Raw genomic sequence first — 24,067 nt, 5'->3', positions numbered from 1 at the left:
CTCTCAATGGTACAAGTTTTGTTTCAGACCTGGAAAATTCAGCTGCCCCAGTGGTGGGGGACATATTTGGGAACTCCCTGTGTCATCACCTTGCCCCTCTCTATGCTCTTCATTCATTTGCCTGTCTCAGTTCATGTGTTGCTTGGAGCAGATCTGAGCTTTTGGCAAATGTATGTCAGCCTTGCACACTGGGCCTAAAGATGGGATTTGGAATCTTCTAGGTGGTTTTGCAACCCAAATGTGATAGCAAGGGTAATAACAAAACCTTCTGCCTAGTGGTTTTCACCATCATTTATTCAGTGCTGTCAATATTTTCTTCAGTGACACTGTTAGGTATCTGGAGGTGTACCAATCAATTCCCCTTGTCTGTGTGGACAATCCCCTTTGCTAAAGAAAGGCTAGGCTCTTACTAAAGCATTCACAATTAGATCAAGTCCACAAGTCCATACTATACATCATATGGGAGAGAAGCAGTGTGATGGGTCGGGACAAAGGTTGTCTGATAAGGATGTGTTGTGTCATTTGTCTGCATGTCTTGGCTTTTCGAAAGACATTCCCGTAAACCAGGAATGTCTTCTAGGGGATTTTAAATGTCTCAGTTTTTAATTTCATCAGGTTTTATTTTTAGATCACGATACAATGTTTGTTCAGTACATATTGCAGCATTGGTAAGAATCTGTCCTGTGTTTATCAGGAACAAACAGCCCAGAGGAAGGTGTGCTCGCTGTGATGAAGAGTATTTGGACGACAAGAGAGGTCAGATGACTGCAAAACCCTGAAGCTGTATGAGCGTTCAGTCTTGTTTGGTGCTGCAGGAGGAATTGAGCTTGAAACGTTAAATTACTGAAAAAGTTCTGCTACAAGAAACATTTGTGTTGTTGTAGATGAGGTAACTTGCAGAAACCAAAAGCACAAACCAAAACTAGTTCTGCAGTATCTTTTATGGGAATAACTTGTGACACTTTAATGTGTCACTACCAATAAGTCTCTGGTTTTTATTTTCAAAATGAGGGTCAGCACCCTACTGGTTTGAAATTATTTTGCCTCTCTCTCTGTCCATATTTCTTTTTATATGTAAAGGCTGAAGAGGGGTTTGTGGGTAAATGTGTTTTGGTGTTTCTCATCAAACTGTAGTCTAAAACAGTGGTAACACACAAAGCAGTGAGAACAGACTCTAGGTCACCAATTAAATGCAACTAGCTCTGAAATGCCACACAACATCCATTTAAAACAGTCCAAACTCCAGGCTTGGATTAAGATTCAGGCATTCCTAAAAACACAAGATTAAACTGAAAGCTCAGATTTCCTTTAAAACAGAAAGCTTCCAGCTCTCTCCCTGCCTAGGCAAGATCAAGCCCTTGATCTAAAGAGAAGCAATGCAATATCTTCTTCTGGTGTCCCAAAACCCCAAGGGCACAGTTCAGAGTTGCAGTTTGCCTGGCAGCAAAGATGGACAAGGTTTCTGTCCCCTGTGCTGAGATTGACAGTGCCTTTGGTTGTGCTACTGCTGTCATCTACAAGCTGGATCACAAAAAGGGTTACAAAGGGGCACAAAACTTGCTTTAATTTTAGAAGCTTTTTTTTTCTTTAGACCAAACCATTTCAATGAATGAACTGTCTCTGTGGTCATGTACATTGATGTAGTGGCACCACAGGGGTGGAGGGACAAGAGGAAGGACAAGTTTCTGTGCAGGGTCAGGAACACAAGGGTAGGGCAGGAGCTTCCTAAGCAGCTTTGCTGCTGAGGAAAAATTATCATCAATATGCCCCTGAGAAGGCAGAACATTGCAGCATGGATTCAGGAACAAGCAGCCAGGCTTAGGAAAGGCCAGAAACTTTTAAATCAGCTTTGTTTTTGGAGAAAAATGGATCAAGACTCAAACCCCGAGATAGCAGCTCTGAAGGGAGTGAGCTGTCCTGCTCACCTCATTGGGGTGTCCTTTCCAAGTCTCATCTATAGGGGACCCAAGCAGGTATTTGTCTTGGCCTCTCATGGCCACAGTCACTCAGAGCATCATTTTCATCCTTCACAAGAGGGCCCCTTTGGTAGCACACCCTAATAATGGCCACACTAGAAGCAGGATGGGGAAGGCCTGCAGTGGGAACCATGAACCACCAGTCCACATGGAACAGAACACCACTGCCCCATGGGAGCCTGCTGTCTCAGTGTGGCACTCCCTGACCCCACATAGGTTTCTGGGGAGATCACCACTTAAACTTGGGATGTCCAGGGACCACAGAAAGATGTTGTCATGAGGATTAGAGGCCAGTTTTCTTTCCAAAGGTGTCAAGGGTGTTGCATTACATTTACATCAGGAGCGAGAGCAAAGACGTCGCTGGAGGCAGTGATCCCCTGCAGTGTGGGAGCTCCGGGGAGCCTTGCAGCAGGGGGACCACCTCCCACCACACTCTGGTGAGACAAGGCCAGCCAGCACACCAATTTCAGACCAAGCCAGCAGAGGTCACAGTAGGTCCAAGAAATTCTCCATGGCCTTGTCCAGCTCAGTCTGCCCTAACGGTTCACCACTGACTGACTGGTATTAAACCCTCATCCTACTCAACAGCCTGAGCAAACCTGACAAAGCCAGGTTTCAGTTGCAGAGTACCTTCCTGGAGGGAGCAAATAGCTGCTGGAGACTTGGGCTGTGGCTTGGTTGTAACCCTCTTCCACAGCATGTGCTCCTGTTGCAGGTGATTATGTACACTATCTTGGTGTTAAAATCAGTCATGAGGGTGTGGATGTGTTTTCTTCTTTTCATTGCACAGAGGAAAATCACTAGACGTGCCAGCCTGTCAGGCTCCTTTATCTTCCCAGACCTCTCACCTTCATCCTTCCTGTGCCAAATTCATGCTCAGGCTGGAGGATGTTCCTGCTGCCTGAAGGTGATTTGGTCTGCAGGGAAGCTGGGTCTATGTCTTCTTGTGCTGTGTTACCACCTTACCAGCAACTGCTCTAGGAAAATCTCTTGAGCATCTCCATGCCACTGTCTGGGTGGATCCCTGTTGCAATGGGCTCTCTTGGGGTCTTCCACAAGAGCTGGGATGATTTCTGTGAAGATACATGTACTGCAGAGGCAGGTAGGTTTGCAGACAACCAGTCCATGTCCCTGCTCAATTACAGCTCCACAAGGAAATTGCAGGTATGGCAAATGCAAGACCAGGTATTTAGTTCTGTATACAGAGACACTGGGAGTTTCTTTCCTCTGTTTCTAGCAACAGTATCTTGGGCAGAGAAGAAGCAGAAGTCAAAAAGTATTCTTTTAAAGTGAATATAGGAGCCATGAAGGCCTGTATGCCCTTCCTGATGTCAAGATCTGTAAGGGATCAGGCTCTGGTTGGCTGAGGTCTCACACAGGCTACTGGACCACAAGCCAGGGCACCTTTCTTGCTAAAGACATTCTTGGTACAATGCCTTGGTGTCTTTGGAACCCACCATGGCTATGACATATGGCACTTCCCAATGGCCGCAAATGCCCACATTCTGCGAGGGAAAGTGTGAGATGGCTGTGGCTGGGTGAGCTGGGCAAGCAAAGCCTGGTAGCTGATTCCTGGAGGTCTCTGCCACTGGAGGGGGACAGAGCACCTTGCTGCAGAGGTAGGTGCCCCTACACCCCTCCCAGAAGAGATCCTCCCATGCTGTAGGGCTTTCATCCAGTTTATCCTGGTGGATGGGCCACTGCTTGCAGTGCCGCGCCCTGGAGTGGGTCATCGCGGGATTGCGCTTTTAGCAGAGGAGGGCCGCAGTTTAGCAAGGAGGCAGCATTTCACACAATAGCAGTGAATCCACTGAACATTGCCGAGCCTGCCACGATGGGTGGCCCAGCACATCCAGGGAGGGGTGTTGATCAGGGGCACTCTGGAGATAAACGCAAACTTCCTTTGAACTTCAAGTATGCTCCTGGTGGTCTGTGATTTCCAACTGCTTTCTTGTCACCTTTGGCCCTTGGAAGAGCCATTCATCATCTTTCCCATTAGTCCATGGCTTGAATTGCTAGAGCGGGGCAGTGCTGGTGCAGTGCCCTATCCTTGACTGATCTGCAGATGCTTTCTGCAGATCCTGGCAGCGATGTCTAGGGCAGCAGCTGCATTGGCTGGCTACAATGCTGGGCTGGGCTGGCCAAGACCATCTTCAAGAGGTGCCACACAGATAAACCATGGTGAGGTGAGTCCTGGGCTCTGAAATGGCACAGACCCTGGTAGAGCTTTCCGTGGAGCAGTGCCTGCAGAGGGTCTCACCAAAAAGACATGGTCTCAGCTTTGGTCAAGAGGAGGCCACCTGTGCAATTCATGCCTTGCTCACCTACTGGGCTCTTGTGCTGCAGTTGTGCCAAATACCACAGAGAACTGGGTGGCAACTCCCCCTGCGCATTTTGGGACGGTGTGGTGATCTGGGAGAGGCTTTCCCACACTGGGGTACCCTGAGGAGCAGACACCTCCCTCCTGACCAGCTTGCTACGGCCGATGAGACCTGATCGATGAATGAAGATGGCATGCTGCCATCAGGCTGCATTGTGCAACAGTGCATGATGCAACTGAATTTTACATAACCTGATGCAACACCCAGAGCTGGAGCTTAAAGCTGCAGGTCCTGGGTCATTACTGTATGGTGGATATACCTCCTTGGTATATACATGCATGAGGTCACACAGTGTGTGGACAGTAGCACTGCTCCAGGCAACTCAGCTTTACTCTTGGGTTTGAAATTGCTTCAACCAACCAACCAACCCACCAACCAACCAACCATGGCTCATTAAGGATGACTAGACCAAGGGCAGAGGCAAGATCCACATGTATTGCAGACAGCAGCTGTGGAAATGTCATCCATGCAGCTCAGCTTGTGCCCTCCATTCCTATCTGCAACTCATTCAACCCAAAGCATCTTTCCACACTCCTGCCCTTCAGCCCTGGCTGGTCCAGCCCTGGACCCCAGCTCTGCCTGTGTCCTGCAGCCTCCCAATGCCTGTGATAGTGCAGTCCTCCTTTGCAGGCCCTCTCCTCCAGATGCTCCTGAACAGCTTCCTCTTTTCATGTGAAGTCATGGCTTTGAGCTCCATGCTGTGTTAGACAGGCTGCCTTGGACTATGCACAGCTGATGCTCAGCCTGGTGCTTTTGGAAAGGTGGCAATATTCCTCTTCTGAGGCAGGACACCAATGCTCTACAAAACATGTAAGGTAATGTAAGATAATTGCCTTAAAGAAAATTGCCTTAAGCCTGACTTCCACTATTGTCCATACTGAGCTTCAGGCCAAAGTAATTTCTCATCTTTTCTTTGACATTTATCATATTTAGGCTAAAAGAAAACAGAGAGGAGTTGCTGGCTTGTTGTTTTCTGTACAGCAGTGAGAGTTTGCAGCTGTTCTGAGGTCTGTCATGTGTGTTGTGCGTGAGCAAGGCAGGGGGAGTGGGAGCATGTCAGAGAGGAAGGACAACCCCACCAAATAAGCAGTCATGGTATTTACTTTCCTCTCTGCAACAGGGGGATCCTGCAATGCCCCTCACTGCTGTAGCATCAGACCTGTCTAGGTAGCATAACTGCATTAGCTTCCTTGGGCTTTTATGTCACTCCCTCTGCCCTCCCAGCCTGTCCCCTCGGGGGGATGTGGTTCCCATGCAGGCAAGAGAAAGAAACAGAGCCTGGGAGGAGCCCAGTCTTCTTTTTGCATGAGGATCAGGCTAGTGCAACTCCAAGTATCACCTGGCATTCCCTTCCCCCCTCAAGGGAAGCTAATCCTGGGCATCACCAGCTCTGCCAAGTTTACATGGAAAATACCACTAGCAGGACCAGCAACTCTGTCTGAAACCGGACTGGGAGGGGACAACCTGGTATCCCCTTTCTGATGTGACTCTGCACCTGTGACTCACTGACATCTCAGTACCTTTCCAACTAGGCTGTTGTGCCTGCAGCCAGTGCTTGGGTGCCTGGTGAAACTTCTTTCTTTTCAGCCTTTTTTTGCCAGGCCCCAATGATGTAACACCTCAGGTGAATTGCCACAGCCCTGCCAGAATATACTGTGGTGCCAGAAGGAAGGTGTGAAAAATGCCTTTCCACTTCCGGGTGCCTGGATTGTCCCTGTGTTTTGATATGCTATCCCTCCAGTTCCCTCCTTCCCGTAAGATACATGGGCCCCCTTTCTCTGCTCCTAATTGTCCCCTCCACAACTGATGGACATCAGACATCTTCTTGCCTGGCCATGAGCAGAGACAGTGCCTGCAGAGTAAACGAGCATTATGTGGCACCTCTGCCACTCTCCTGTGGTGCCAGAAGAGATCCTCCATGGCATAGGGAGGAATTACAGGGCATTCACTCATAGGCATCCTGGCAGCTGACTGCTGCATTCACAGTGGCTTACAGGAAGGCTGAATCCCCATGACTGCTGCATGGTGCTGGTCTCTTCACTTCAGGTTCCCTATCAGCAAAGTGGGAACCATGAACTGGAAAACAAAGGCACCACATTGTCCCTTATGGAAAAGAGAGAAGAAAGAGGTCAAAGGCCTGAAGCTGTGAGCAGAGACGTGTGTTGGCAACGGGATGAGTTATTTGTGTGCTGCGGTGAGGCCTCAACACCACTGACCACGTACGTACAACAGCCTGGGTGTTTGAACTCCACCCTGTGAGGATTCACTGGTATGAGAGCAGCACCTGACATGGAGATCACCAGGTGTCCAAGATCAGTTCATAGATACTCTGGGAGGATGTGTAATCAAACCACTTCATTACATCCCTAAACTAAACAGCCTCCAGGAAGCAAATAAATGGTTAAGGAGACAGGCCAAAATGCTGAAGGAGAAAGCAACGTTTGCTCCATACTCATGGCCAAGTTGTAGTGGGAGAGACTGCTGTGTATACTCAGCCCTGATCTGTGACCATGTAGCTCTTTGTATTATGTCTAAGAAGGAAAGATGAACAAGAAATGGTGATCAGATTGGAATTATAATCCTGGAATACAGTGGCTGCTAAAAGGCTAAAGAGGAAGCCACAGAATAGTGGCTTCTGTTAAACCAATGGGTGAAATGCTTGTCTAGATGATGGAAGTTTTCCCAAATCCTCTCCAAATAAAGGCACTTGTGATGGCATTGTGTTTAAGCTCCTGAAAAATGCAATTAAAAAAAAAAAAAGGAAAATTAAACAACTTCTAAATATGGGGGGGTGGGGGGCAAAGGGGGGATGTTTAAGGAAATTACTAGTGTATTGCCAGTTTGGAGAGAGTTTAAATACTGTGTCAAGGGAGCAGTTAGTGTGTGGTATGTAAAATGAAGCAATACAAAAACAGTTATTAACTGAGGCTGATTTGGCCTTAAAATGTGCTCTAGGAACTTCTGTGTCAAAGGATACAGCTACTCCAGAAGACAGGGAGTTGCAACAGCATCAAACAGCCTGAAACAAAACTTTTATTGTTCCCCTTTTGGGGGACAGTCTCCCCTTTGGGGTGAAAGTCCTTCAGAAGAGTATCAGTATTGAAAACATTCATGAGAGAAAGCTTTGTTGAAAGTGAAACATGCTTTTAATTCCACTGTGCTCCTGAGAATCCATCTGCAGGACAACCTGTGTAGAGGAAGAAAGACAACATGGGTAGGACCTTGGATCCTCTCCCTCTGAGGAAAGATGTCAATGAGGAGGAAAAATGGGTTTTTCCTTTTTGTGGTGGTTCTCTAGTTTCTGTGAACAAAGATGGATATCCTTTGCCTAGGTTTGACTAAGCAAAACTTATCAACCCTACGGGAGTGCTGGCTGATGGCAAAAAACACCCCTATGAATAATGAACACAAGGTCTTACTCCAGCATAACAGGCCAGCACTAGGATAGTTTCCACATTCATGTTCTGATGGAGGGTCTTGGCCCATCTATTGCAAAATGTTTTTAACTTTCAGAGCAATGCAGGCAAGGATTATTGGAAATGACAACAAGGGTTGTCTGTGGAGGTACTGGTCAGACTGTCAAGAATGGCTGCAGAGCTAATGAGCGAAAAGTGAATTTTCCAGAGTCTCAGCCATATGCTGTGGGTCTTGTAGATGATATTCATAAATCAAAGTAATGCATGAGGCTATCCTCAAGGCACCTCAACTACAAGATATGTCACAATTATCTTCCTTTGTGGGGATAGGCAGTTATTACCAATGGGTCTTGCCCAACACATCAACACTATTACACTCCCTAAATAGACCAGTGCACAAAGGACAGAAGTAATGTTGATCCACATGATGTGCCAAGGCCCCAGATGAAGCAAACAATTTTGCATTAAGAGAAAATGAAACTGCCTGTAAAATTAGCTTGCAGCACTTCGCCATGGGCCTGAAACACTGATGCTGAAAGCCAGACATCAGGGTAAAATAAAGAGCCACACTTGGGTCTCGCTGTCATCCGTCTGCAGTGTTCTGCTCACACCCAGAGAAAAGACCCACGGGTCATCTTGGGAGGTCAGCGGTTTAACCACAGCTTATCTCAAGAGGAAACAATTTACTCTGGTTGCGAATGCCAAACACTGGCTTCAGTGTTAGCAGGAACAGCCTGGTTAGGAAAAAGGAAGGTTTTCTGGGGTACTTCCTGCTTGGGTGATGTGGTAGGAATACCACAAGCACCTGGAGAGTGGCATGTATCTTAACGCAATGTGAAAAGAGAGAACAAGCCAAGTCGATGGAGACATCTCATGAAAGGATGAGGAGATGGGCTTAGCACACAGCCTCTTTGAGCCATCTTGGCTGGAAAGAGAGTACTGAAATACACGTCCAGGTTGCCTAACGTGTGGCACCAGAGCACTTACTGTAATAAATCTCAGGTCTACTGTACTCCAAGAATTACATGATGGCCCTCTGGGAATGATAGCTATGAAAGCCCTGGCTGGAAATTTGGTTCAGTGGCCAAACACTGATACACAAATAGGAGGAATGGCAAAACAATGTCAAGGGTATTAATAAAGCTAGTTGGGAAATTTTCCATCAGAATAATTCTCCAATGGAAAATGCTGTTTTCACTAACTCAGCAGTTTCTGTAACAAAATTGCAGATTTCCATTGGGAAAATCAAACTGAAGTATCCTTGGCTCTTTTTTTTGCAAGAAGAAAATAAAATTGCCAAGAGCATTGTAGGTGAACTAACAGACACTTTCTTTCTGTGCAGCTCTCAGACACTCAGCCTTCCCCTCAGGTCCAGAAATCAGAGACGCAGCTGAGCAGTCAGAGGTGCAAGAAGGCTGGGAGATGGGAAGTCACTCCCTTAGGTTTTTGACAGCTCACCTGCTCCAGAAAGCAAATATACCCCTACCAGATGGACAGCCAAGAGGCCAGAAGTTTTCATTCTGGTTCTTGTAAAGGTTGATTTTTGTGGAACTCTAATGAAGACAGCAGTTTTGATTTTTCTGTTTAGTATTTTCCTTAAAAAGAAACTCAGCTACCATTGTTTTCTTTCTTGCTAGAAAGGATTTCTATTTCCCAGCCAACTCCAGTTATCAGCAAACACTACACTCGCTTATATATTCTCCTTTGTATTCTCAGGAATGGCCAGCTGCTCTAGGAAAGCAAACTTAGAAATGGGCCATTTACAGGACATATGTTTTTGATTGCAGGAAATGCGCCTCATAAATGGCCTGAAGTGCTGCATATGAATGCTACTAATTTAACTCAGACCAGGAAAGTGTTAAGATTAGTATTTTCATGGACAGGAATTCTACTTGCGTTGTAAGTGATGAAGGGTCACTTTTTTGATGTTTAAAAGGTTGTGTGCTTTTATCTTACAAAATAGTATAAACCCTGCTGCATAATCTCCTTACTGTCCTGACATAAGAGGAGTATTGGGAAGATTTGTTTAAACATCCAATTCAGTGATCCAAACCAGAAGTCTGGATAAAGTGAACTTACAATAAAAAGATATGAATTCTCTTTTGGCCTGGAAAGAACATGTTAATACAGATCTCAACTGCAGTCACCCATGGTCTTGGAACACAGATTTTTCTTGCTTGGACTTGCTAGCACCTGATTTCCGGGGGGGCGTTTGTTTGAAAAGTGATAGGATCAAATGGCCCCATATAGTCATGCATGAGTCTGCTGCCTTCAGATTGGAAAAAAAAAATCTGTGCAAGAGGTAACTGTGAAAACTCAGAGAAATTTTAAGCAAATTATTTGGTAACCTTCTTCTCTGTTTTATCAGGTGGAAATGGCATTGGGAGCCTTGGAATTAATTAGAAAAATGGAGTGGTAGAATTGTGCCCTCTTATCAGAAATAATAATTGTCAGCTTTATGGAAATGTTTGTGGTTATGGATGCTGAAGTAGGTCAGCTGGCAGTTATTCAGGTAGCAACAGTGGGGACATGAAGAACCTTGGAAAGACTGAGACAATTTTTCCATGCTTGCAAGCACTTTTAGACACCTGATTTAAAACTTCTACATTTAGAAACATTGGTTGGAATCTCCTGGTGCTTCAGTTTCCTAACTGGTAAAGTGGAAATGCTTTTTTTTGCAAGGATGTGATGTTTAACTAGTTCTTGTCATGAAGGACATTGGAATTCTCTGGAATTCCCAATGAATGTGTTATGTGCAGTTAAATGTTTGGATCATGCTCATTCTACCACACTTGTTTTTTTGAAGTTCTGTTTCTCTCTGGAGCACCTTGGCAGTCAGAATTAAAGAAGGAATGATTCTACATGTCCTTCAAGAAGGACATGTAGAAAAGACCTAACGACTTGGTGCTCCTCTGCAGAGCTTGGTAGCAGAGTCAGCTTCTCCAGTGCTGCTCCTATATCTTTGTGGCAATGTTTGTCCTGCTTTAAGTCATTGTTTCAGAATTCCCAGAACCTCTGTCTTTTGTTGTAATTTGGGATCTGCCTCTTTCAGCAGTTGACCATAGCATGATGGTAATGGCCTTCAAAAAGTGTCCCAAAGGAGCATACATTGCTTTTTCTCGCTGACTTTCAGTTTTCCCCTGTCCTCCTGCAGAGTTCACAGTGTTGGTCCCCTTGGTCTGAGCTGCAGGAAAGCTTTTATCCATCAGGGCCAATCAATCCTTCATCTACCTCTCGCCTCACTGAGCTTTCACCTTTTGCAAGTGCCCCATCAGACCCAGCTGTGGATAGATTAATCACATTTCTATCAGATAAAGATCAGCAGAGGCGTCACAGATGAGGCTGGGCTTGACTTCCTGGTACAGGGTCACCTAGTGTATGATCTCACCTCACACTCCAAAACACACTGCTCTTCATCAGCTTCCTCGCTTTTGTTAGCAGAAAGCAGGAGGACAGTGCTGGGTTAATAGTTGGACTTGGTGACCTTAAAGGTCTTTTTAAGCCTGAATGATTCTATGATTCTGTGACGTCTGGTGGTGGGTCACAGGCCTGAGTAAGTATAGCTGTTCCCTATCATGCGAGAAGGCTCTAGGGTGTCCAAGGAGGGATCGTTTACACAAGCTCAGAGGGCCCTGAGGACATTTGGTACAAGTACCTGTTATATCCAGTGCAATGCAGCCATCCTTGGCAGCAAATCCATGGGAATTTACTTGCATAAATGTGGAGTGATACACTTGTATGTATTTCTGAGTCATGTCCTGTCGGTACTTCCCGCACCAGTTACATCTGTGGGTTAGATAAATAGAGAAAAAAGAAAAAGCAGTGAAAAATGGAGTTTCTTAGAAATCTCAAGAACCAAGATCTTCAAATAATACAAGTTCAACAAATGGTCTTAATGCAATACACATATCAAAGTGCATGAACCTCTTGCCCTTCTCCATGGCTCTTCTGCATCTTAACTAGAAAAGCACAGACACTTTGGGGAGCTCTGGGCCCTTTCCTGGGATGTGCTATAGGGCATTCTCTATCTACAGAAAAAGCAGACTGTCTTACTTTTTGTAAGACAAAAGTCTCTCCCTCTTCCCATTCCCCATGATCTTGATCTTACATGGGGATGGCAGCTGATGCTTAAGACTTAGGACAGCTGCATAATTCGTTGGCAGGATTGCTGAATTTATGGAGGGGATCAGATATCAGAAAAACGGGGTTCTGGACTGGAGGGATTAAGCTCGCAGTATTGAGTTTTGGATGTTCCAGTTGGTGATATTGCCAAAAGGGACATGAAAGGTGATCTCATTTCAGCTTGGTGCAGTGCACTAACTAATTGCAGTGAATATACACAATTCTGCTAAATTAATCCCTATCTCAAGCTGCCCATGTAAATACACTGACAAACTTTTTTTCCCTTTTGATTCACTTAGAAAGAATGCTGAAAAGACATTTAAAAGGTTTTTGTTTGTTTTTTTTTCCCCTGATGCACAAGTTACTGGCTTCTGCTAGATATAAGATATTGTGGGGTGTCATGGTTATTTTAGTGGCACACAGAAACACCTCCAAGGCCTGCCTGACATGTCTAATGCATGTGTTCTAGCTTTAAGGAAATGCCAGATTAGGGGTCAAGAAAGTATTTCCATCCAAATCAGATTGTCCGGAACAATTTTTTAGCCTTCTGTAATGTGTGGCATAGTCTGCTTCCCTTGGCCAGGAGATGCTCCTGTGAACTGCAGAGGAGAAAAATGACACAATTATGTGAGTGGTGGAGAAGATGGAGGTGAATGTCCTTGATCTCTCTGGATCGGCTTGTAGTTGATGGCCTTGGTGGTCCTAACCAATCCAATAGTACTGTAGATGACAAATAACTGCCTCCCTCTTCCCTGCCTGGTGTTTAAAGAATGCCTTGTGTTTTGCTTTCAAAGTTACCTGCACTGTGTGCAAACATGTTGATCCCTCCACTATATAGAAATTCAAATATAATAGAAGTTCAGTACAGAGCAGCATCCCATTCCCCTCCAGAAGCAACACCTCTGGGCTTTGCACTTCGTGTCTCATCTGCTGTGGGACACGTTCCCACCCCTAGGGCTGTGACAGGTCAGGGGAAGTGATTAGCTCCCACATTCTGGGAGGGGACTCTGCACGTGTCAGTCACTGCTAAGCCTGCAGCAGCGTAGTGAATGTGACGTTGCCCTCGGCAAGGTGAAGGGTTTCCCTTCTGGGAAATGTTTCAGAAAGCAGCAGTATCTCTGTCATGGCAGGCAGAGCTCCTCCCTGGCCTCTCGCTAAAACAAGCCATTGTCCATGTGCCTATGAATCATGCCAAGCACACTCAGAAACACCAAGGTGTTGTGTCATGTGAACTGAGGGGTGCAAGAAAGAAACCGGGGGAGTTTCAGGGACTGGCTGTGCAAGTGGTCAGGAACAAGATGGCTACATATGGAGGCCTTGTCTGTGCAGAGGGCTGTATCAGTGAGAGGGGATTTCAGAAGTAATCCTCACCACAGGCTAGCATGCTGCAGCATTCCCCTCTGCTCCCTGTGGAGGAAGTGGGAAGGATGGTTGGCAGGATCCACACAGCTGCCTCTTGCCTCCTCCAGTTTGTCTTTGCACTCCCACTGCTAGATTTGTGCTGCCCCTTGAAGAAGTGTCTTTATAGCTAAGTCACCCAGTGACCCCTAAGCTTGTGCATTAGCTGCAGTTTTTTGTGATGTGAGGCTGCTTCTGGGAGCCTTCACTTGAAGGACCTCTGTGCTCCTTTGTTTTCTGTTTCAGAGAAACCTTGATTATTTGAGCAATGGCTTGTGGCTGGGATGGCTGCTGGTATGAATTAGAAAACCCTCCCCCTCTGTCTGTGAGGTTCTAGATCGTGCCTCTGCTCACAGCACATTTTATGGTGGGGCTTATTTACCTTTTAATGCAACAAAAATCCTCACCGTCTGGTCCCGTGTAGGTTTATACAGCACTTACTTCAAGACTGAAGCTCTTGGTAACTGTGATAGGTGAGAACACAGCTCATGTAAGGTTTGCCTGCTTCTTAGCATGCCAGCCAAGTCCAAATTAGGATGAAGGCAGAATTTTTCAGTGATGGGGGCAACTCTTTGCTGGAGCACTCTGTTGTGGGCAATAGCAGCTTCTTTGTTTCTTGATGTCTTTTGATTGAAGCTGGATGATGTTCTGGAAGGTATGCCTGGCTAGATGCAAATACTTGGGATCAGTAAGGGAAGAACTGAGACTCAGTTTCACAGCTAGCTTTGCATATGAGGTGCCAATCTGTTTTGGCCTCAACACACAAGTCTGGGCTTTAGCCCCCATCTAAATACAACAGCGTGAGATGCTTTAGAGAGAGATGCTCTTTGATGGAGCTGAGAACTGGTGACCATGCAGCAGCTCCTCAGACAGAAGTGATTTGCTCCTGCCAAAGGATGAGCATTCATACTGGCTGCTGTGGGGACACAGCCAGCCTGGAGTACAGCTGACCTGCAGTTTGTTGTGTGGCTAAGGTCTGCCACATCTGCCTGTACCAGTAACCCCACTAAACAGGCTGCTGCCATCAGACTCTTCCTTAAGTCTCTTTTGGAGCCCAGGTCTATAAGGAGATGTGGCTCTCTGTGCAGGGATTCCCATACAATACTAGCTCTGACAGCTGGGCAACAGCTGGTTGCAGATGATTGCCAACATTAATAAAGGAGGCTATGTGATGGATTCCCTTCTGTAGGGGTTACTAAACAAACAGAGCTTGAGGAAACCTGGCCTTCTCCAGGAGCAAATGCAGCACAAAACCTCTTCTTGTTCTGACAGGCCAGCAGCGGGTCCTTCTCCACTGCGATTTGCAGATAATCCCATGTACAACAGATTCAGAAACTGATCTGGTGAGAGCAGCTCCTCTCTGCATCCCTCACCAGCCTGCTAGTTGTAAGGAAATTATACATGTTGAAGATGGGGCCTCCTAAATAATTTTGCAGTGCCTTTGGGAGAACATGGGCAAACTGTGCCATATATGATACACTTGTAGGCAGAGGTATGTGAATGCAGGGGATGGGAAAGATTGCCCAGGCCTCTCAGGATGGTCTCAGATGTATGATAATGTCTTAAAAGGATCGTAGGAGGGGAAACAGGCCACAGTTTCCACTTTTTTGGATCCATGGGCAGTGCGGTCCTCATATGGACTTCCAGCAGGCCCTTGTGCTCATGAGGAGAATGTTTCTCATCTCCCTGGGACCGGAGTCTCCTTGAACAGGCAGGTCCCATTGCTGTTGGGTCTGAAGGACAGCCTCCCAAAATGCACCAGACACCCTCTCTTGAAAGGCAAGCCCCTTCTTGGCAGCTGTTGAGGTGCCTCCACATGTGCCACTGTGCTAGAGTCTTGTGAGCAAACTTAAGGGTACTGAGTACCAGCAAGGGGGGAGGATCCTCTGTCGGCTGCCTTTCAAGCCCCCATTTCTCCACTCTTCCTGGTTCCTGTCCTCTTTGCTCTGGGTTTCCCTGATCCCTCACAGCCTGCTGTCCCTCCCTTCGCCAGGGCTGTGGAGGCTGGAGGCTGGAGCTGGGCAGGGGGTTAAGAGACAGATGGGAACTGGCGGCTTCACTCTGCTGGAGTGAGGGAGGGCAAGTCACTGACCTCCCAGCAGGAGTGACACAGGAAGCCTATAATTACATGCTTGTGACAGCAATGCTGGATCTTGTTAATCACGCTGCTGCCATGTCAGAAATGCCGCCTCTTGGGATTAAGGAAAACAAACAAGCTCAAGTGGCACTGGCAGCAGTGGTGACTCTGTCCAGTGATTACCCGGCACCTCCCAGTGCAGTTCCCCCACAGCACTAGCTAGCCCAACTGTGTGGAGAGTGTGATGGGAGCTGAAGGCTCAGCAAACAAGCTCATCCCAGTAGAGCCTAATGGACCCATCATTTGCAGTGGCAGGTTGGAGTCCTCTCCCTTTTTCAGCAGCTCTGTAAACACATGACACCTTCACCTCCCCTTGGGAGTCACCCCACCTTTTTCCACTCTGTGTTTTGTAGGAGTAGGCTGAAACACAAAGGAGATTTACACAAAGCCCTGCAGGGAGTCAGTGGTAAAAGTGGGCTTTAAGTGCAGCAATGCTGCTTCCACACCCTGTTTCCTCGACCCTTGCTCTGCTGCTCCAACACTGCCTCTCAGCCCTTCTCCTCCACTTTGGAGGGAAACCCTGGTGTTCTGCCCTGCAGTACTGCCCTGTCCACTATGCTGGCTACTTTATTTTTTTTGGTGATTGCTAAATATCTCCACTTTTGCAGTGTGAACTTTGCTTGAGCAGTTTCCTGTCCTCATGAAGTGACTCCACCTTGGATCCCATCCCCACCTACTGGAAAAAGTCTCAGCAAAACCAGTCAGGGAATACAAGGTTTGGGCTAATTCCCTCCGTCTGGATAAAGGTCTCTGCCTGGGGCAGCTCTAATGGCAGTCCCACGGTGGAGAAGATGCTGTTGCCTTAGTGAGCTTTACCAGGTTGTGTTGTAGTGGGCAAACCCATCCCATGTCCTTGTGGGGTCCCCTGTGCCCCAATACCCAGAGTCCAGGAAAGGCCATTGACACAGGACAGAACTTGCCTCAGGCCAGCATGGGAAACAGAGTTTGGGACTTGGGGATAAGCAAGTCCTTGGTGCATCCCCAGAGAACGAGAGGAACGAGCCTCAGATTGGGGGCTCCAGGCTTCAGCCAGCCCCTAATCCAGTGTACAGCTGAGAGGATCAAGAGATAGAAAGGTTGCTCACTGTAAATCCTTTTGAAGTCTGTTCCAACTGTTTTGCTGGGAACTTGCTGACCTGCGTGCCAGAGGGGATGCTAAGCTGGGGAGCCATGAGGAGCAGGGGTGTGTGTCCCCTGTGGGGTCTTGGGCTCTGAAAAAACACCCATTTGCTCCAGGGACCACTGCTGCCCGAGTGCCCCAAACCCAGCGACAAATGATGATGCTGGGGGCATGTGAAAACATCAAGCTTGGTGATGCAGGCCCACTGAGAGGGGGCAGGAGGGTCCCCAAGTGCCAGGACAGCCCAGCTGAGGAGATGGCTGGGTGTGGGAGCAGCTGGGTGGGCATGGCTCCAGCTCCAACCCTGTGGGGCTGCGGGTTGCAGGATGGCTTGCTGCTGGCTCTGCCTTTACATAAACACACTTTGCTTCTCTTGACTTTTTTCTTAATGAATTCCTCCTCTCCCGGCTGTTATTTTTGGCCTCCAGCTGATACTGTGGTTTTCCTTCTCCACACGTGATAAAAACACTCCTCACCGACTGCTTCCTCCAGGTGATGGACACCTGTAGCTGGCCCCCTGTCCCCATATGGGTCAGGGTTAGTGGCACAGGGACACAAAGTCATCACCACTCTGCAGACTTGCTTTCTGGACTCTGCAGAACACGACATGACAACGTGCGGTGGTAGGAAAAGGGTCTGCATAAAGGAGCCAACGCTCCCTGAAACAGAGAGAGACATTGGGGATGCAGGAGGGGGAAGTGAAGTGGAAGCACTAGGCTTGCTGTGGGGCTGGACCCTTCCTAAGCAGCATTGGCCACAGAGCTGGAGCAGTGCTGCAGCCTCACTGCATTTTCCAGCAAGGCAGAAGTGACCAGAGAGCAGCCACCCTGCGTACTGGCTCTTAATTGCCAGCTTGAAGTGCACAACAAATTGATTAAGTAAAAATATCAGTAAAGAAATTTGTATTTCATAGCCCTTCTCCTCCTTCCCCACTTCCAACTGCTTACCCTTAAAATTACTCTTGGGACAGAACTCTAAGCTTTTCTCTGAAACCACCAAGACTAGAAACTGCCTTTCTTTTTTAGGCAATTTTCTTCCCTCAGTGAAAGCAGGGTCTTTAAGGAAAACCCACATTATCACAAATCCTATCCTAATTTGTGTGCCTCTGCCCCCTGACCACTCCTCTCTCCCTGTTGCATGGGGCAGGCCCCTCTTCAGATCTGTCCTCCCCAGCTGGTATCTGTCCCTGCTCCTGCGGCCAGTGCTCCCAAATCGCGACCCAGCACTGTCCGGCTGTTGACCTCCACTAGTGCTGCCCACAGCACCCAGTCTCCGTGGCCCATCTCCCCAGACTGTGTTTTTTATCCTCCCTCATTTTCAATGAAAATGAAAAACATACAGTCCTGCTCCCTCTTCTCCTTGTGCTTTCCTCTCCTACAGCTCAGCCCCCTTTGCCTTTCATTCAGTGAGTTTCCCATAAACACAGGTTTTGCAGTCTCAGAGCAGATGCAGCAGAAATGCTTGTGCATGAAGGAGCAGCACTGATGGCTGCTAAATGGTATTATCCTTGAGGGACTCTCCTGGGATGAAGCAAAGCAGACATAAGGTATAGTTTCTGTTCCTGAAGGCACAGAGTAATTTTCCTGACTGGGTGACATTAAACACCTTGTTTAAAAATAGAGAGAGGAACCTGAATGAGCAGGCACAGGGGATGTGAGATAACACAGGTAAAACTCCACCGTGCCAGATGCTGGGCACAGACAAAGGGCCACGCCTGTGGTTTCACTAAACCATCTCACCTGATCTGGCACTGCTGCTTACTGACTGACAATGGCAAATTCCAGTCTTGCAAATCCTACCAGGAATCCCTTCCTGTACGTATCAGCAGTGCCCTTTGATCTGCCTGCGGACAGTGGCCAGGGCTCCTGGGAAGCCCCTGCTTCCCCTCATACCTGACAGCCCCCCATGCTGCAGGAGGGCCATGAGAACCTATTGGTGCAGGGTCTTCTGCAAGAGGATCTTGGGCTTGGCGTTGACCTTGTCCCATTTATCTGAGTTATGTAAGATCTTCCCATATGGGTTGCTGGCTACGTGACACCTAACTATTTAGGCCAATGTAGTCTGTGACAAATGTGACAGTCGGTTTGGGGGAGGGAAGTGGGTAGGCTGGCCTGTGCTGTCTCAGGCAGGAAGGGAAACAGCTGGATGCCGTGCAGCAGGGTCACTCCTCAGCTGACACAAATTTCCCTGTCCCGCTGCTTGTGGGAGATGCCCAGTTTCAGCTGAGCTCAGCAGTTCTGCACTCAGGGCCTCTTTTCAGAACAAGAGCTACACTAATAAATCACCATATTCCTTTTTGACCATCTTGTTCAGGGCAGAAGGGGAGAGAAGATGAGAGGGTAACTCACAGATCGGGTCCTTTGCCTCTCCTTTGTGGGTTCTGAGTTGGGCTGAGATTTCCTGTGGTCCATTCAGAGACAATGTGGTTCTTGCTAGAGCTTGAGTTTGCATTTAGGCCAAAAGAGCCAGTCCAAAAAGCAGGAGCTGGTTCCTGGGCTTTGGGGTACATATCCCTGGCAGTTTTGGAGGCATGAGCTTGGGATGGAGTTGGCAGCAGATGGGAAACTGTAGCATATGGTTAGCACTGGGCTTGTTGGAAAGAGCAGCATGAGGAGCTTGCAGGCACAGGGAGCTATAGATCACAGTAGTGCTGCCACTTGCTTGCCTGCAGAAACTGGTATTGGAGTTCATCTATGTCCTTCTTGCCTGTCTGCCCCATCAGAGAGGCGTTCATCCCCTTCTGGGCACTGTCATGGAAAAAACATCCACAGACAAGGCAAGGGCTCTTCTGCTACCTTTGAGGTTATTGAACACTGAGGGTCTCTGTCTTTCTTGGCTACTGGTGGGCAGTCAGTCTCGCACTCCCTTGACCTGGCCATGCTTCAAGCATCCCTGTTACAGTGCATCTGCAAGTCCAGTGCATGTGCGACCACTGACCAGATCACACAGAATCACACAGAATTTTTTATGTTGGAAGGGACCTCTGGAGATCATCCAGTCCAACTCCCCCTGCCAAGGCAGGGTCACCTAGACCAGGTTGCACAGAAACGAGTCCAGGTGGGTTTTGAATGTCTTCAGAGAGGGAGACCCCACAGCCTTCTGAGCAGCCTGTTCCAGTGCTCTGCCGCCTTCAGTGGAAAGAAGTTCTTCCTTGTGTTGATGTGGAACTTCCTGTGTTTTAGTTTATGGCTCCTCATCCTGTCGCTGGGCACCACTGAGAAGAGTCTGGCACCATCCTCTTGACACCCACCTTTGAGAGGTTTACATACATTAATGAGATCCTTCTCAGTCTTCTCTTCTCCAGACTGAACAGGCCCAGCTCCCGCAGTCTCTCCTCGTAAGACAAATGCTCCAGACCCCTCATCATCTTTGTGGCTTTCATTAGACCCTCTCCTTGTCTTTCCTATCCTGAGGAGCCCTGAACTGGACACAGTATTCCAGAGGTGGCCTCACCAGGGCTGAGTAGAGGGGCAGGATCACCTCCCTCAACCTTCTAGCCACACTCTTCCTGATGCAACCCAGGACACCATTGGCCCTCCTGGCCATGAGGGCACTGCTGGCTCATGGACAACTTGGCACCCACCAGGAACCCCAGATTCTTCTCCACAGAGCTGCTCTCTTGTAGGTCAGTCCCCAGTCTGTGCTGGCACTTGGGGTTATTCCTCCCCAGGTGCAGGACCCTGCACGTGCCCTTGTTGAACCACATTAGGTTTTTTTCTGCCCAATTCTTCAGCCTATTGAGGTCCTGCTGAGTGGCAGCAAAGCCTTCCAGTATATCTGCCGCTCCCTCAGATGCTGGCCACTGCACACAGCAGAAGAGGAAGAGCTCACATCACTGTGTGCTGTTGGTGAATGTTCCTCCTGCATGGCGTTTTTCTGCAAAGGGAGCATCTTGCAGCACTTGAAGAGTTTCTGTGCCATAACTTGGTATCAATTTGGAGCTAGGTCTTCAAAGTCACTGTTTCCCTTTACCATCCCTGAGACAACCCTTTACCCTGAGACATCAGTTTTACTTAAGACAGGGCCGTGTCAGCCTTTTTGTTTTTATATGGTGAAGTGGTCAGGGGAAGCCTATAAGAAATAGATGTGATACTGTAAGAAGTTAATTTATTAACATAACTTGAATTTGCATCAATGTTGCCATTTTTTTATACCTTGAAGCCTTCGATCTTCAAGGCTGCCTGTCAAACACCTTTCATCAGGATCAAATTCTTGATTTGGAATTTGCCTCTGGACAAAATGAGAACCACTCCCAAATACCACTCGTCACGATTACGTTCTCTGTGGCGGTGACACTGGTACTGAGGCTCTGTGCAGGGCCTCTCACCTGTGTTTCCCTGCAAGAGTATGCATGCCTCCCTCCTTGCTTTCCTTCTGGACTGTGGCCCTCCTAGAGCAAGTGTTCCTGGAAATTTTTTTGCCTCTTCTGGACTTGCTGCTTGTGGGAGATGAGGAAGGAGTCTCCAAGCACCCCATGATCAGGGCAGGCTGGGGCTTGCTGGCAGCAGTTAGGCAGGATCTCCTCGATCATCCAATTCATCTATGCCACAACTGTATGCTGTTATTAGGTGATTATGTTTCACTATCTTCATTGTGTAATTATTCATATGCTCATAAACAATGTAAATAGCCTCTAATGAGTTGGTAAGTTAAACATTCAGTAATGACTTTGAATGTCAGGAACTGTCTGCACAGAAAAGCAGCTACTTAAAGTATTTTTTTTTCTTTTTCTGTGTTGCAAAACCAGCTAACATCTTTGTTCCTTCTTTTTTTGCTAACACTCTGCAGGTTATTCTGGTCATAAACCACTTGACTTGAGTGGATTTACTCATCAATTAATCCAGAAAATTTGGCTGCCCTCTTTCACGCTACTGATGATATTTATTTCAAAAAGGCAAAAAGAAAACCAAAAAACCCAAACAAAACATGTAGCGAGTTTCTCTTCTTTTTCTTATTTTAAAATTTTATTTTAGTGTTCATAGTCATGAATAGATCCTCGTCCCTATTCTTCTTTGGCCTTGCTATTTTTGAAAGTCTTTTTCAGGGCAAATATTTAGGCCAAAGTCTTACTTAGGCAGGAGCTGCTCTGCATGTAACAGCAAGGATTTCAAAAGGGCTGTAACAAAAAAAATCCCCAAATCAGTTTGATTTCCCCCCCACCACACATTTCCTGCACTTTTAAAAGCAAATTTCTAGCCCAAAGAGTCATCAGTAAAAGCTTGGGATTATGAAGTCTGAACGCTTAAAGGCTTTGTTGCAAATACAAAAGCTATAGCTTACCCATGCTGGATTTAAATTTTTATTTTTAAACAAAACTCATGATTTTTTTTTTATCTGATTTGTGAGTTTGGGTGCCTGGAATTGCCATTACTGTGTTTGAATAATTCTTTACTACCTTTCTGTTGTGTTTTTTAATCACAGAAGTTTCCTTCTGTGGCTGACATTCCACATCCCTCTGCCAGCTTCCCCCCAGCACTGCCCATGTCCTTCACCTCTGGCATTTCCTCTCATAACATTCGAAAAGGAGCATTTGAACACTCCTCAGAGCTTCAGCTTCTATCCATAGCCATGCTACCACTTCTATCTAAAATAGACTATCTTTTCCAGATACATTTACGAATTGCTGATACACATCCTTGTATTTTTGGACATATTTGTGTATTTCTGGAGTGAGACTGCCATGGTAGATAACCAGAGGAAAGCAGTTCTCTTTGGGAACAACTTTCAAAGCTTTCTAATTAGCTCTCAGTCTATGTTGGGACAAAGCCACAATATTTCAGCTATTCTGGCAGAAAGTATGTTGTGTCAAATTTCAATTTTTTGTGTGTGAAATGTGATTTTCAGAGCGAAACTTACATTTTTCAGAGCTGAAATATGATGGGCGCATGCTAGTGTTTGTACCGAGGGAGAAATGCCCAGATTCAAGTCTCTGCCCAATCTTGTTTTGAGCAAAATATCTACCCCCGATCATGCACAAGCAGCTATGGGATGGAGCCTGATCCAAGCTGAGGTGTTCCCTCTGGCACTGACTGCTGTGAGTCTGCTGCTTCTTTCTGTCCCCACCAAGCAAAAAGTGTACATCCACAGGGGAGGAACAGCTGTGCCATGTCACACCAAGGGTTCTTGGAGCCCAGCAGCCTGTCTCCAGTAGCGGCTGATAACACGTGCAAAGAGCATTACTTGAAGGCAAATAGCGATACAGTGATACATCTCCCAAATGTTCCCCAGTGTCCCACAGTTTGTTATTTGGGGGACTTTCTGAGGCAGACCTAGTATCTTTGTTGCATTTTTTGTTCTCTTTCCACACATTTGTTTTGCTGGTTTTAAACTCTGTGAACTTGTAGTATCCACAGCGTCCTGTAGCAAGGACTTCCACAGTGTCCCTACCTGTTGTGTAAACAGACACATCCTACTGTGTGCTTTGCTTGCTGCTTTCATTTGATGCCCCTGGTACTTGTAATGCTCTTTTACAATTTCCTTGGATGAATTTTCACTGAGGCCTTTCCTGTCATGCTTTCGGTTGCAAATAAATACACCGCAGTACATTCTCACCCTAAGGAATGGAAGAATGTGTCTGTCCTCAGCAGGCAGAGGTGTGAATATGTGTCTTTTATGCACCTTCTAGGCTCTTTCGAGAAAGTCTGTGAGCAAGATGCAGCTATAACAGCTTGTTGGGTTTGTTTCGGATTTTTCTGATGAGTGTGACTAAAAATGTTTGGAGCCTCTACACCTGCTGGGGTAATTCTCTGTTTCTGCACATTGGCTTGCTATGTCCTCCATTTAGGCAGGAGACCCCAGCAAAAGCCTATACTCAGTAGGTGGCATTTTGCATTAAGACACCTTCTGCCAACAAAGCCTCTGCAGACACAGGCCCTGAGATTGCAATGGATATGATCTAGGACAGCACACAAACACATGCTTAGCTTTAATCCACATATGCTTAAGTACCTTTTGAAAAGAGCTTTGCTCCACAGTTGTTGCTAGATATCTGCTAAAGGACCGACAAAATCCAACTGCTGAGTTCCTACTATACACTCCTCTCCTTGGGCACCAAAGCCAGCTTGTATATTGCTTTTGGGTGTCCTCCACATGGCCACTGACACATAAGGCAAGAGTTGCTGGGATGATAACCAGCTTTATTAGCTGCCTTATGTAAGCAACAGGCACCCTGTGTGGTGTCAGGTCTTGCCTGAGCTGCTCCACAGTCATCCAGCTGCTGGCCTTCTCCAGCAGGACTTCACGGTATCCTCCCAAAATATGCTCCTCGTCAGTCCCAGAAGGCACCCTGTGTTGCCGCCGAAAGATGGTTGTAGCTCCCTGTTGGCATGTCACCGCACTGGGACGTGCTCTGGGTGGTGTGTTTTGGCAGCAGGGGACCAGAGCCGTTCCTAGAATGCCAGTGATACCTTGCTGAGGGTTGCTTGGCCCTACCTGGTGCTGTTTGCGTAATAGAAATTGTCAGTCTGTTATCACATTGGAGATATGAAGCTGTGATTATGAAAGTTGCAGTAATGCGC

The sequence above is a fragment of the Corvus kubaryi genome, unplaced genomic scaffold (genome assembly GCF_017639235.1).
Source record: "Corvus kubaryi isolate FWS band 111438036 unplaced genomic scaffold, C.kubaryi_AGA036_p1.0 37232, whole genome shotgun sequence".
NCBI classification, from domain to species: domain Eukaryota; kingdom Metazoa; phylum Chordata; class Aves; order Passeriformes; family Corvidae; genus Corvus; species Corvus kubaryi.
This window is presented reverse-complemented; position numbering follows the sequence as displayed.